This window comes from Emydura macquarii, unplaced genomic scaffold (assembly GCF_026122565.2).
Source record: "Emydura macquarii macquarii isolate MOO-44397 ecotype Brisbane River unplaced genomic scaffold, CSIRO-AGI_Emac_v2 contig_499, whole genome shotgun sequence".
NCBI lineage: Eukaryota > Metazoa > Chordata > Testudines > Chelidae > Emydura > Emydura macquarii.
The window spans coordinates 887,483-898,370 of record NW_027130636.1 but is presented as its reverse complement, the minus strand read 5'-3'; the positions used below and the strand labels follow the sequence as shown (position 1 = coordinate 898,370).

The 10,888-nt window shown below is 45.7% G+C and overlaps 1 long non-coding RNA gene across 2 annotated transcripts; it reads left to right on the top strand.

The window, feature by feature from the left end:
- Positions 1 to 3,330: 3,330 nt before the first annotated feature.
- Positions 3,331 to 9,332, top strand: LOC137146955 (uncharacterized). Of its 2 annotated transcripts, none has more exons than XR_010918102.1 (3): positions 3,331 to 3,968; positions 5,275 to 5,437; positions 8,773 to 9,332. It is a non-coding gene; the product is annotated as an uncharacterized lncRNA (long non-coding RNA). The 2 variants fall into 2 exon arrangements; XR_010918103.1 differs by lacking the exon at positions 8,773 to 9,332 and adding an exon at positions 5,576 to 5,976.
- The last annotated feature ends 1,556 nt before the right edge of the window (positions 9,333 to 10,888 follow it).

Below are 10,888 nucleotides of genomic sequence, written 5' to 3'. Positions count from 1 at the left end.
TTTTTATTAAACAATTCAATTTCAGAAGTTTATTTCAAAGCCAGAGAACAATAAGGAATAAATGCCATTTCAAGAAGCTGATGCAAAAAAACCAAAAACCGCAACTCCCCAAAACAAAACAAAAAGGACCCCAAAATGTGGCCCAGCACACATGTACTGAGGAGGACTCAGGCATTGTTAGCACTGGGTCCTCTAACCCTGCTCCAAGCACGACTGAGACAATCCGGTGGTAAAAGCACGGAGATCTTGTCTACATTAGTGCACCTGTCATGGCTACCATGAGTGGAACTGCACCAGTTGCGAACTGACGATCGCACTTTTATCAGCGGACACAGGACTAACAGGCAGATCTCTTGCTTGAACCCAGGCTAAGTCCATGATTTACCACCGTGCCTTGCACAGCTTCACAATACAGCCATTCAAAGGACACCAGCATAGGCTGGTCTACGGGCTTGTAACAGGGGGCTTGCCCTGTGGGCTGGAGAGCCTGGGGTTGAGCTCCCCAACCTCAGGAGAGATCAGGGTGTTTGCCCTATAAAGCACAGCAGGAGGCTAAGACTCCAGCCAAGCAGAAGGGAAAACTGAGGGAAGCTGCCTGTAGCCTGAAACCAGGCCTGGGGGGGAGCACTGGGGAGGGGGGCGCCCATGCCGCAGAGCTAGGCGGCTCAGTGATGCAAACTGGCTCTGTCAGTCCAAATCCACTGGACAGATGTTCAGAAACCACAGTCACCATTGCCACTTTGTGTTGCAGTTTCAGGCCAAGAACTGAATGAGCCCAGGGTACTGTATGACCCCCCTCTCCTTCCTTTCATGTGAGCTCTTCCAAGTCAGGGTACTTCTAGAGAGACCCAGCTCTATGCCCTCCTGTTGCCTCTTCCTGAACCCCTGAAAATATGCCCCTTCCATCCCATCCCTTGCTCCCATTTTGCCTTGCCACCTCATCTAATGCCACCACTCTACCAGCACAGCCGCCAGACACTCTGCAAAGGCTGCAATGCTTAGGACAGAGCACCTGTGCATTTGGGGCTAGATCCAAAACCCTCTGAAGTCAGTGGGAGTTTTCCCACTGATGGCAGTGGGCTTTGCATCAGCCCCTTCTATTTTGTGGGCTCCATTTTTTGAAAGAGCTTAGCTACCATTTAGACACTGAAAGCAAGTGGGCAGGTTTAAAAGCACTCCTTGAGTGTGAAACTCGAAAATTGAGCCTGGTGCGCTTAAAAAACACAGGGTTTTTCTGATTTGATATGCATCTATGAATATAGATGTTCTCATCGCTACCACCATTTGTTGGATATTGAATGTGTGCTCAAAAGAAAATAGACAGCATAAGCTATGATTTCCCATGTTCTAGCGTGGCAATGAACATGTCCAGCTTCAGGTAGCTTTGCGTTATTCATCAATAAGCGTCTTAATGTGTGGTTTTATTCTGAACAAAAGACACAATTTTTTAAAATTGTAGTCCCTTCTGGTCTCTGGGGAAGTGTGATAAACTCAGGGTAGAAGTAAGGCACAGATTTTTAATACTGAGGGTAATTAACCAATGGAACAAATTACTTAGCGCTATCTGGTGGCTGAGGTAAAAAAGTGTTTTAGAAAGATATCCAAGCTTGATTTAAAGACTTCAAGTGACATTCTTTGGTAAGTTGCTCCAAAGGTTAATTACCTTCACTATTAGAAACAGTTTCCCCTGAATATGTGCTAGCAGCTAGCTCAACCCACAAGTTATGGCTTAATGCAAGAATTACTGGGTGAAATGCAACGGAGATCAGACAAGCCAAAATAGAGTGAATTCCTCATTTCATTTACTATAGTACTATTCATATGTAAACAGTATGACGGAAATATTTAGTTTATAATTCCCACAGCAAATAAGTTAATAACTTTGATAACTTAATTGGTAATAACATAGTCTTGATTGGTTAATAACTTAGATCAGTTAATAATTAAATCACACAGTGGTTTAACATCATGTGCTGCAAAGAGCTTCAGGAGACACATTCCTCCTCCCACAGCTGGAGTTCATTAGAAAATCTTCTTTAAGGTAGGAGAGTCCTGGAGGTTGTCAGAATGTAGGAAATGGGAGACTTATTAGGGTGGTAGTGAGACGGGAGAAATAGTTAGAGTTAAATAGCTACAGGAGTCATGAAGTTCTGAATAGCACAATATTTGCCCAGCGTTACAGCTCGAGAGCTGTCACTTTCCTTTGAAAAATGCTCTTGTACAAATAGATTTTGCCTCTTCTCCTAACATTTAATTACCACTTTCTAACAGCAGGTGGTAGCATAGTGAAGTTATAGATTTTCCAATTAAAGCAACATTTCATGGGGTTTTTTTTAACTAACTAAAATCAGATTTGTGGTGAACCCATGATCCTTAAAAGCTTCCCCTTTTTTTTATTTTGTTCCATGAAAGGTGTCACCTGAAAAGGAATCTGAATTCAGCAGCAACAGAAAACCACTTAGAAACTCCTAGAAATGAGCCAAAAGATTAGGGGAAATACATGCGAGTTCTTTTTTTCCAAGAGATAGAGCAACATTAGGAATTTTCTGTGCTTTGAGCTACTGGAAGTATGCATATCACTAAGCTCATCAAAAAGTAGCTCACACAGTAATGTCTGTGCATCCACATGCAGCTCTAAAAACTCACACCCTTACATTGCAGGTTGTTAGATAGGACAGGATCCTGCTTTTCTGCCTCAGCATTCACAGGGCCTTCTCAGTGGTGGCAGAGTGTATGCTGGAAATGGCACAGGTACCGTGTGGATTCTAGGATGGGGAGCATGGAGTTTGATTTTCCGCTCCCCCCTTCCCACACAATTCCTCTGGCCTCTAGGAGGTATCCCTCAATCAGCTGCAAAAATCCCCCAGAATGCTGCAAGCCTGTAAGCAATGCAAGGAACCTCAGAATCCTTACTCACGCTACAATGCATGCAGCACAGCACCATGTGGACACATGGCTCAAAGGTGACATGGCTTACACCACTGGGAGCACAGCCCTGCTGAATTTCTTCTGCATCACTAGCAGGAATAAAAAACAGTAGTGAAGCTCAATTCACAGTTGCCCCATACTTTGTGTGGCTATTGTCACCTGTACAGAGTGATTATAAGCTGGTGCCAAAGCAGCTTGGTAGTATTTTACACTATTTTGGGGTATGTACTCCAATATAACTGGCACTAAAAAGGTTAACTAGAGCTGGAGAGCTCAATTAATGTACCTGGCTGCACCTGGAAGGTAATCTAGGCCCAAGTGAAGATGAAGGCTAGCTGTGGGGGAGAAGAATAAAGGGAGGAAGCCCAGCTGAGGAGCGGGATGCAGGTAGAGAAGGAAGAACTCTGCAGTCCCTTCCTGGTTGCTAGGGTGTGGCGGAAGGGCCTACAGAGAGGTAGATGTCCTGTGAGTCCAGGGAGGGGCTGTAGGAAGGCTAAGGACTGAAGAAGTCCGAGGAGACACCAAGGGATCTGAGGGAGCAGAGGTTAACTGGACTGGAGCCCAGAGGAGTGGGGGGCCTGAGTTCCCCTATCGCCCACCAGAAAAAGTGGGGTAGAAACCCCTGGACATAATGGGGAGAGGGACTATTGAGTCTGGACCTGGGCCTCCAGGGAGAAAGCTGTAGGACAAGAGCAGGAGGACACTCCTGTGGAGCCCAGGAAGTGGGGAAGGAGAAAAAGGTCTGTGGGTGGGTAAGGGAGCCTGGGCAGGGACAAAGAATTAGTTTGTTGGACTCTTTATTTACACTGGAAGGGAGGGGGCTAAATGTGACCAGCGGGAGGGCTTAGTCTCCAGATGAGGCAGATCACTCCACGACCAGGTGGGCTGTCAGCAGGAGGAGCTGGAGAAGGAGCCTGCTACGCTACTGCCAATCACAAGGGGGCCCACCATTGCTCCACACACCCACTTCCCCCTCCTCTTGCCCAGCTGGGAATGACCATGCACAGAGTAAAGCAGTGGAGAATTAATCCCCCATTTCTGTAAGTAAATTCTGCAGCTACAACTCTGACCACACACAGTGGGGTGCTCTCGGGAGTAAGATGGGGCTCTCTTTCCATAATCACTTCTTGGACCACAACCTTATTTTAAAGGCCAGACTCTGTGAAGACACATCAGCGTAAGGAGAAAGGAATAAACCCCAAGTCACAAAGCATTTTAATGAGATAAACTCCTGTTAAGTCTTGAGCTGTATTGGTATGGAGTATGTTCAAAGCCCAAAAGAGAGGGAATTGGAAGAAAGCTATTGAAATAGCAAACTTACAGGCTCTCCCACAAATGCATGCTTAAAATTGAACTGTGTGACTGAAGAATGGGATTTGAATGCATTTTTACCTGTATAATAGGAACATGTCTGCTTCAGGGGTATGTTCCTGTGTGGTGATGCACTTTTTCTTAATGAAAAGTGCCTCATTGATGGTCTATGAAGGGCATAGCCAAATTCTCATATGGGGAGAAAGAGGCAGAGACCCTAGTTTTGCCACAGCAGTGAGTTGGATCTGAGCTAGTTGGAGAAGCCAATGCTAATAATAAACCACTCCTTATATCTGAGAATTTTAATGCTATTTGGACATGATACAAGGTCTGCTGATGTCAATGGAAAGATTCCCATTGACTATTTCTATTACAAATCTGGAAGGATAACCGTGGGGTAATGCCAGAACTGCCCAGTTGTATAGGGATTTTGAAAGACGGTTAGAAAGCTGAGCAAACGTATATTGCCGCTCATCTTTGTCACCAACGTCTTGCTTTTTGACATCTGATACAGCTGTCCCTATAACAGCGTATCACTCAAGAGTTATGTTCAGATTGTCTGAACGCAAAGCAAAATGTAGCAGCTGGTAATTGGAAACGTGCTGCCTTTCTCAGTCACAGAATGGTCCAAGATTCTGGCAGCTATTGACCATGAAAATGCTTCAGAAATATAGAAACAATTAATGGCCAGACTATGATATAATCTGGCCAGCATTCCATGAGTATATAGAAAAGGAAAGAGAGGCGATGGTTAGCCTCCAAACCTGAGCAATTTCTTTCATGTTCAGCATTATTACACCAGATGCCACTCCCCTTATAAGGCAAACAAAAGAATGGTATGTATCCTACCGACCACAGGCTGTAATAATATTCAGATGCTCCACGCCAACCTCTGCTTGTTTAATGCTCTCCTAGCTATAGTTAGCTTGTTAGGTTCACAGTCTTGGAATGCTTTTGCATTTGATGCTACATCTACAGTAACTTGCATACAAGATTTGCCTTTCCCTTCGGTGTGTTACGTTTCCCTTTATATAGCCCAGCTCCCATGGCAAGGATGAGGATCCTGCAGTACTTGCCAGCAGCCCTGTCTCTAAGAAATGGAAGTAGGAGGCCTGAGGTTACCTGGCATCTTCTCTCCTTACCTCAGATCCATGACTCAGCTGTGCTTGGCCCAGCCGCCTAAAGCGGACACGGAAAGGTAATAAATTGGGCCTGTTCCATCTTATTTGCATCTTCATGATGAATGCAGAAGGCCCAGGAGGGAGGCTGGTTTCCGTTTGCTGCTGATAGAGTAAAAACAGTTTGATTTTTGTTTTCTGCTTGTTTTTAACTTTAGAAATTCCGATCTTCTCCACCCTGTGTCTCACTGGCAGCCTCTGTGGATGACTGGGGAGCTAGTAAACATATGACCTCAAAAGTGGTACTGAGGAAGTGAAACCGAATGGTCTGAGAAAGGAAGCCCTAACTTAACTAAAACCCCTGGGAAACAGGATATCATTTCTTTTTTGTTAACTAAGATGCAGTAGCACTGAATCTTCAAGGGTTGAGAAAGCTCTCAATCCACTTCTCTGGGTCTTTAGACTGAGCCCTCCCAGCCAAGAAAGAGCTGACAAAATTTGATATGCCTGATACTTTTAGAGTTTTTGTTTTTTTAAAATGCAGGGGTTGGGGAATAACTATTTCAGGCCATATTTCTACATCATACAGGAGCAAAACAGAGCATAAACCCAGTTGTTCTTTGCCCTTTGCGGATCCCTTTTACTGCTGTTGGTGTGTGTCTGCCTATACACGTAAGCATGAAGTCCATTCTCGCAACTACCCTAGATTCCCTCTTAGAGGTGAGGGGAAAGTGATGGGAAAACTAAGAGATGGGGTCCTGGGAATTCTACCCCTTTTCTTCTGATTAGGGCGGAAATGATTTGGAGCTTTGACCATTTTTCTGGGTCCTCTCCTCTGCCCCAACCATGTCCTTGCAAGAGAGAAACGGGAGAATCGCACAGAGAAGGATGTGGGAGAAGGAGGGCATGTGAGGTAGGTTTTGCGACTATCAAGAAGGCATGTGGTCCTGCTTTGAGCAGGGGGTTGGACTAGATGACCTCCTGAGGTCCCTTCCATCCCTAATCTTCTATGGTTCTATGTATGGTGCATCTACTGGGGGAGAGGTATTGCTTGGGGACAGAAGATTGTGGGCATGGGAGGTGCTCTACAGGTCTGGCAAAGCAGTTCATCCCCTGGAGGCATATACAACCCAACCCCCGCCCTTTAGCAAGCCTGCTGGTCATGCTGAAGTGGATTGCCCCGTTCTGTGGACATATGTACCTTGCAGGAGGGGGGCCTTTGGTTCTGCGGCATCAGCAACCAGACGCCTCTAGTGCTGCAGCCCTGGGATTATGTTTGGTCCGGTGAGCAAACCCCTCTTGAATGCCCACTAAGATGTAGCTACTGACCCTGCTTTGGTCCTGGGAGGTGGGGAGAGGCGTCAGGGTGGTACGGTGCCTGTGTTGAAATTCCCCATGAAGCAACATCAGCCCCATCATTAGACTCCTCCGTTCCTTAAGGCACCCCCTTACAGTTAGCTGTAAGCCAGACTGGAGAAAGAGCAGGACCGTAAACAACACTCGGACCATACGTACTCCATTGGATTTTTAAAACAAATAGCCACCTGCTGGATGAGGTGCTTGAGTCCCCCAGGCATCCCAGAAACCCCACACTTTCCCCATCCCCACCTCATCCCTGGTCTGCTCCGAATTCAGTCCAACACGGGTGTTCTTTCATTCTTTCTTCCTGTCAGAAAAGCTCCATTTGCAGCCCGATTAGAGCAGGGAGGTTCTGGCAGGGTGGTTCCAGACCCCACTTGTGTACTAGTGGACAACAAATACAAATAAGTGAACGAACCCGGGACCCAAAATGTGTTAATGCTTATTGACTATGGCATCGGGAGAGGCTTTGTGGAGGGTTTTTCATTTTGTTTTTTAACATTATGGGCCTGATCTTTCCACTGCCTTGCACCTTGTGACATCATTTATGCTTGGAGAAAGCATGCCAGATCCTCAGCTGCACTAGATCTCTGCTTTCGGGGGGGAAGGGGGGCGATAAGTCACCTTTGCATGTCCCAACCCACAGTGTAATTTAGAGCAGCCTCCACACTGTTCTAACTTACACCTGGCTGCAGTGGCCACCCAAGGGCAGCCGTGGATTGCTGAGTGCTCTGTCCACATGACTTTCACCAGCACACCCCCTACATTAGGGACTAGAGCTAGCACCATACTAGCTGGAGCTTTCCTGTCAGCACGGGAATCCTCACATAACTGGCTGAGGACTTGTCTGGCTGGTGTAGCTATGCTGGCCGTGTAGAGTGTAGACACAGTGTAAACCAGCAGAAGGCGATCTTCTGTCGGCATAGCCACACTACCTCCTCGAATGACATTAGCTATGTCAAGAGAAGCACTCTACACTGGGGGAAGAGAGAGGGGTGTCCAGCATAGTGGTGTTGCTGAGGGGGTTTGAATTTTCTCCCCACACACACCTAGCCACCACAACTTTACAGGGGTCTAAACCAGCTTCAAAGTGGCTTTGTGCCACCGGAACAGTGCAAGGCAGCCTTCTCAGGGGGCCAGGGTCTGTCAAGTGGGCATGAACCACTAGCAGGCTGATCTGGTACCGTTTTATTCTCACTCTGCACTGGTGTAAGCAACTGCACAATCTGCAGGGGAACGGGCCCCATATTTGCAAAAGCAAAGCGAAAGGTAGCAATGCATGGTAGTAAGCCCTGTGGCGGTGAAGCAGAAGGCCTCGGAATGTCCCATAGCAGCCAGAGGAGGACATCCAAGAGTGTCCCTCCACACAGGATCTGAGCATGGGGATTGGGAAACCAAGCTACTGTCTTAGCTCAGACTCTTTGATCATCACGCCACCCCTTACATGATTGTGGATAGGACACATTCCCAGGGCTCACTTGAAATCTCCTGTACAGACTCCTGCGTTCCTGGCAGACTTCACAACAGCTGAACCTTCAGCAGGAAACCCTGGAGGTCTCTGATCTGGGACTGAGACAAGGGTCTGTCACAGTCCTCCAAGCCTTCTGCATTCTCTGTCTCCACATGGGTGGGGTGATGCAAGGGTTTGGCTGGTGAAAAGTGACTGGTTCCTCTCCACTTCTCAACTTGTATCTCCAAAACTCACAGCTTATGGAGCACAGAACAGATTGTACAGAGTCACGTGAGCCACTGCTGGGAATCAAATGACACTTGAAGGTTCTGTCAGGTGTCATGGCGATGTGTGACGACACCACCAACTGGTGTGACTTCAGAGATTTCAGTATCAGCCGCTTGCTTAGCTAGTTCAGTACAATCAGTGGAACCTTCATATTAAAATGAAGGATGCTGTGTTCCTATGACAACCTGTTCCATGGATCTGTTGATTCCTTCTGCTGTACCATGAATGGGTCTTCTTCAGTTTCCATTGCTACATACATACAAATGAATGTGTGCTGGGAACATCAAGTTGTGCTAGAGTTCGTTTCTTGTATTGCAGGAGAGCCCTGGCATCTCCAGGCGTATCCAGAGCAAACTTTCTCTGACTGTACAAAGTGTGCTGTTTCCCCATCCAACTCCTAAATCAGTTCTTGCTCCAGCCACGCCATGGTGTCCCAAGACACATCGTCCCTCCAGTTCTCCATCTACAGCATCCAATCTCCTAGAGCACATGCCTTCCTTCTTCTTGTGATATATACACTAAGGGTTTTTTTGGAAATTCACAACCACTGAACTACTGCTGGTGGGAGCATGATGGTGGACAAGGCTCAGGTGTTCAGCATTTTTACTACCACTGTGAAGGTTCAGCTGTCATTGCTGCCATTGCTGGAGCTTCACCAGGCGAAGTGTAATCACAGGAGATTTCCTGAAAGGGTCTAGTATAGACACAGCCTTGGCAAGGGGGCATCTTTGCCCATGTCTCTCTAATCTGAAATCTCTTCTGGCCATTTTTGGTGACTGTTCAGGTGTAAATTAAAAATCCCATGGAATTTCACGAACGCAGAGAGATTTCCTCTCAAGGCTTATAGCCAACCATCTTCAAGAATCCTCTTGTTGCCTCTCACAGTGTAAGTACATGTAGGCTGGGTCAGAAGCTGAAAAGGGGAAGTCTTCAGGGAAATCTCGGATAATACAGGTTGTGGTGTTAATGACTCAGTAGGTAGCACTCTTCCCTCTGAGTCTGTATTGAACCTAGCTCCCAGCATGGAGTTGAGGAGCACTGTGCTGCTAGAAGTGCTGGGTTTTTCTGGAGGAGATGTAGAACAGAATATGATCCTTTGGGCTGCATGGGCAGGTCCACACTGTTTGCCAATATTCTTGCCATTTGAATGATCGATACTACGGGAATCACCCATCCCCAATGAAGATACTGGCTCAGATTCACAGGTGCATTCCAGCTGCTTTGTACTTCTACGGGAAAAATGCACATTGTTTTTAGACAGCACCAGAAATGTCTGAAGAATGATTGTGAGCCACCTGAATGACATCTGCCTGACGTCTAACACTAAGGGCCTAATTCTCCAGTGCCTTGCACCCGTGCACAGTCATTTATAGCTGGGCAAAGTGCATGTAGGATGCTACCATTCTGACTTAATAACCCTTTATACCTTCTTTGTCCAGGTGTAAAAGAGTATACAGGGCAGTAAAGGATGAGGCCCCTGCTTTCAAAAGCTCATATTAATGTCCATGTGTTTCAGATGCTGTCTATTGACCAGGCAAAATGTCCTAATGTATCAAATTTTCATCAATGACATTTATTGAGATCCATGTTCTTTTGTATATTTATTTTTACAGATGGAAAATCTCAATTTGTCCAGTTCTTGTAGGACAAAATAGAGGAAAGAGATTCTTGAAATAATATTGACCAGGTAAGAAGCCATGCATCCTTCTTAACTGGTCGGGCAAAAGTCTTCTGTAGGAGCTTTATTAATTTAAAGCTGTTGCTAGAAGCTTCCTATATACAGACTTTATACTTTCCCTTGCAATTTACCCTTAGCTAGACCAGTTTTAAAAGAACAGAATCAGAGAAACTAGACTTGGCCAAAAATCTATGCAGCCAAATAAATCAACAGAAGATCTTTAGCGTATGAACGGGCCAAGTGAATTGTATGTTTCACCTTTCTCAAATTATATGTTGCTTGACATCAAGAAACCTACTTTTGGCTTCTGCATAATAGCATCTATTATCCTTTCCAGTCTAGTGGTTAAAATCTTAATGATAACTTCACTATCAGAGCTCAGTACAGCAATCGGCCTACACTTATCTTGCTGTCTAGCCTTTAAAGGCCAAATTCCCTCTGGTGTAAGTATTCACTGCAGTGGAAATACTCCAGGAATGAGTTTGCCCTTCATGTATGTCCTGGGTCTAGCAGGTATCTCTCAAATGCATGCTTATTTGTATTTGGTTTGTATGTTTTTGGTGGCCTTATATTTTAATGACTCAGTGAGTTACAGTAGATAGGTTGTATATTCACAAGAAATGCAAAGAAATATCTAACGTTGATCACGTGTCTGAGTCTGTCATTTCTTAAAGGAGGAAATGCCTTTTAAAAAGATATTAGTTGCAATCAAATTTGCTAACATGCTTGCAAGAAGACTTACAGGAAGTTTGCCCA